Source organism: Echinops telfairi, unplaced genomic scaffold, assembly GCF_000313985.2.
Source record: "Echinops telfairi isolate 266 unplaced genomic scaffold, ASM31398v2 ScPeMD7_7457;HRSCAF=8495, whole genome shotgun sequence".
In the NCBI taxonomy this organism is placed as follows: Eukaryota; Metazoa; Chordata; class Mammalia; order Afrosoricida; family Tenrecidae; genus Echinops; species Echinops telfairi.
The window spans coordinates 24,676,351-24,680,857 of NW_022111357.1; positions in this window are offsets into that span (position 1 = coordinate 24,676,351).

Here is a 4,507-nt window from a genome sequence, read left to right on the forward strand (position 1 = left end):
GATTTTTTTTTTGTTGGTAATCCCTTGATAACCTTGTCTATTTCTTCTATTGCTATGGGTCTGTTGATATTCTTGACATCCTTTGAGGAGACTCTAGGGAGGGATTGTTTTTCCAAGAATCTGTCCATGTCTTCCAAGTTGTTGAATTCATCGGAGTACAATCCTTCATAGTACTGTGCAATTATCCTTTTGATTTTACTAGAGTGGTTTGTAATGTCCCTCTTTCATCCCTCATTCTTGCTATTGAAATTTGTTCCGGCCTTTCTTTGGTTAGGTTTGCCAGCGGTCTGTTGACTCTGTTTATCCTTTCAAAGAACCAACTTTTAGTAGCAATAATTTTTCCATAGTTTTCTTATTTTCCCTCTCCTGCATCTCAGCCCTGATTTTTATTATTTATTTTCTTTTGATATTAATAGGATTGTCCTGCTGACTCTGTTATAGTTGTTGTAAATTTTGTGCCAGCATATCAGTCATGAGTCTCTCTTCCTTTCTCAGGTGTGCATCCATTGCTATGAAACTTCTTCTGATAACTGCCTTTGCTGTGTCTCATAAGTTTTTGCACGTCGTGTTCTCATTCTCATTGGTTTCTATAAATTTCCTACTTTCATCTCTGATCTGTGCCAGTAAGCACTCCTTTTGCAATAGAGTTATTCATCCTCCAATTGTTTGCTCTTGTTTTCTTCGTCTTCCTTTTGTTGATTTCCAGCCTTATGGTACAGTCGTCAGAGAGAGAGAGGTCTGTATGTTATCAATGTGCTTAAATTTATGTAGATTCGCCTTATGCCCCAGCATGCGATTAATCTTTGAATATGTGCCCTGTGGGCTTGAAAAGAATGAATTTATTTGTATTTGGATGAAGATATTGGTAAATATCTATCAGGTCAAATTGTCTAATTTTAGTGTTTATATCTCTAGCTTCCTTGTTGAGTTTCTTTCTCTGTGATCTATATTTCTCAGAGCGGTATATTGAAGTCACCCACTATAATTGTTGAGGCTGTGATTTTCTTTCTTTTCGTCTTTTGGAGTGTTTGGTTGATTTATTCAGCTGGTCTCTCATTTGGTGAATATATGTTTACAATGCTTAGTGGTTCTTTGTCTACCATTCCCTTGAGCATTATATAGTGTCCCTCCTTATCTCTTTTTATGGTTTGCACTTTGAGGTCAATTTTATCCGAGATTAGGATTGCAACCCCTGTTGTTTTTGAATTGCTGTTTGCTTGGTGTGCCTTTCTCCAGCTTTTGATTCTCAGCCTATTTTCGTCTGTAGCCTTGAGATATGTCTCCTGTAGGCAGTAGATTGATGTATTGTGTTTTCTAAGCCAGTCTGCTAGCCTAAGTCTTTTAATGCCTGAGTTCAGGCCATTGATATTCAGCGTTATTATCTCCATCTGCAGACTCTGTGATGTCATCTTATACCTTTTGTGTTGGTGTTTTCCTACCTTTCTTTTTTATTAGTGTGTTGTGCATGTGTGTGTGTGTGCACATCATTCTTGACTTCTTTTCATCCTTAAGCTAATGCTATCTTGGGGGTCTGTTTTCTCTTTGTTGCCCTCTGGGTGAGTTTGTTCTTTGTTGCAGTCTCTTATCTATGCTTGGTGAGTGTTGTTCTTCTGTCCATATTGGGTCAGCAAGGATCTTTTGTAGGGCTGGGTTTCTTCTAACGTATTCTTTGAGTTTTTCCTTGTCTGGGAAGAATCTTACCTCTCCATCTATCTTGATCGATAATTTGGCAGGGCAAAGTATTCTTGGCCTTGTGTTGTTTTCCTCAATTTTCGTAATGTGTTACTCCACTCTATTCTTCATAGTTTCTGCTGATAGGTCTGAGGATATTCTTATTTGGGAACCTTTATATGTGATTTCTTGTTTTTCCCTGCTGCTCTCATGATTTTCTCCTTTTCCTCACAGTTTAACTATTATGTGCCTTGGCAACTTCTTCTTGGGATTCAGTCTAGCTGGTGTTCTTTCAGCCTCCTGAATGGTTGCCTGGATTTCATTCATTAAGCTGGAGAAGTTTTCCTCCAAGAATTCTCTCACTCTTGTTGCAGATGACTTCTTTGTTGTGTCTTCCTCTGGTAAGCCAATAATTCTAATGTTGTTCCTCTCATAGCATCAGACATAGCTCTTAGGTTTTCTTCAGCTTCTCGCATGATCTTAGATTTTTTTCCCACGTTTGTTAAAATCTCCTTGGCTGTCCTTGTAGTCACTGGTGTGGTTCTCTGCTTCCTCCAGTCGATTCTCAACGTCCGTGTGCCTGCTACTGGCTTTTGTTATTTCCTACCTAAGCTCTTTAATTTACCTTTGGTGTATGGGTTTTATCTCCTCAATCATTTCATCCTTTTTCTGTATTGTTTCCCTCATATCCTGTATGACCCCAAGCAGCATTTTGAATAATTCTCTCTGTGGCAGCTCAATGTCTGCTTCTTCTATGCATGTCGTTATGTTCAGGACATCTTCTGCCATTACTTTTTGAGGTCATTGGGCCTGATGGCTGTTTGCATTGCGTTGTTTTAGAGGAGCCAGGTGCCATTTTCCAGGGAGTCGAAGAGCATTGGCTCTCTCTGGGAGACTTGTAGGAATGCTTCTTCGAACTGCCTACAGCTAATTTCAGTATGGAATTAACCTACCACTTTATCCTCCTGTGGCTTCCTTCTCAGGGAAATGCCACAGAAGGCTGGTGTGTTGCCTGCTTTGATGTAGAACAACACGGATTCTGGGGGAATTGCCCTGGTCAGGTAGATCACTTCGGAGGTTGGGCAGAGGTTCCTGCAGCAGCTTGGAACTTTGGCGAGTGTTGGCTGAGCTGTCTTAGGCTGTGTGAGGCACTAAGGTAGGCAGGAGGAAGTTACCTCAGTCACATGGGACAACAGAGCAAAAATAGAAGCTCCCACAGCCACTCAGGAAGGAATTTCCCTGTAAGAAGTTGGGCGTTATATCCCCTGGTGGAGGTCAGCTGGGCTTTCCCCAGCCTCAGGCTAGCTGCTCAGCATGTAGCTGACCTAACTGGGTGTGGTGCAGCCGCAAATACCCTAGGCTAAGGGGAGTGGTCTGGAGGTCGGAAGTGGAGTGTGAGAGAATAGGAAAGAGACAAAGAGGAGAAAAAAATTAAAAAGTAAGCCAGCTGAGACTGGCGGGGTGGGGATAGAGAGAAGAGAGGGAAACAAAAGTAACAATATAGCTGAGCCCTGATCCCTGCTCGTGGAGTTGCAAGGGTTTAGTCTGGGGACCCAGAGTTTCAATCATTTGCCCAAGGTCACACAGCTAGTCCTTAGCAGAGTAGTAAATTAATCTGTTGAGTGTGCTCTTAAACCTTTGACAAAATTGCGTTTGTATTTTTGACTAAGAAAACCAGGAAAATTGAAGTGTGACACAAACCTTGATTCATTCGGAAGGATTTTAGGCATAAACGGGTCTTCAGAATAGCATTAGTCTATAGTCAAATACCCAAGTATTGAATCTCTGGATGAAGGTGGGGTTAGTAGAGCTGATGGATACAAATGTACCTGCAGCACACCTGCGTGCATGAGATAAGCTCTTGGTACATCCATCAAAATTATAGTTCCATTCCTAGCCAAACCATGTCTGCATAACAAACAACAGGACAGAACAAAGCTGGGGTTGGGGTACAGCTAATCTCTGGGATGCAGTGGAACAGAGACACCTGCTGCCCACCAAGACCTGAGGCAGAGCATGTGCGATCAGGCCCAGAAGAGGGAGTTTTGAGGGTGGCTCTAACCCCTGCTCATACTGATTTTCCTCCCCGTGAACACCTAATCTAACACAGCTTGCTAGCTGCTGTCCAATTGGCCACTGACTGTAGCCCAGCAGGATCCTACTACTGTGATCCTAAGGATTTTCTTGGCTGGTTTTCCAGAAGTGTGTTGCCAGCCCTTTCTTCCTCCTTGGTCTCAGTCTGGAAGCTGTACTGAAATCTGTTCAACAGCATGGCCACCCTCAAGAGCCTCCGACCACTGACCAATGTGTGAGGGGCATGGACCCCAAGTTGAACCTGGTTGTCCTACATGGAAGGTAGAGATTCTACCACTGAATCACTACATGTGGTCTCTACTCTTGTCACTCAGTCAGCCACTCAGCAAATGGTTCCCAAATGCTGGCCGTGAGCCAGGCATTGTGCAAGGCATGGTGTGGGGGCAGAGAGCCCCTAACAAATCATCACTGGTCCAGTGGGCACAGTTGTACAGCGATAATAAGTAAAAATTATAGTAAAGTCATGGAGAACATGAGGGATAGAAGACAGATTGAAATAATGGAGTCAGACACATTTCATGGTAGCAAACTCACCTCAGCCCCACTTGGTGGTCCACGTGGAGAGAGCCTGAGAGAGAGGTTTATTGTTAACCAAGGCTTATATCTACTTAGGGAGGTCATTACAGGTAACCACACATCACAGGAAGGGGCAGTACAATAGGCATACACATCATAGGAAGGGGATGTACAATAGGCATAAGTGTGACAGGAAGGGGATGAGCTAGGGGTGTACACGTAATAG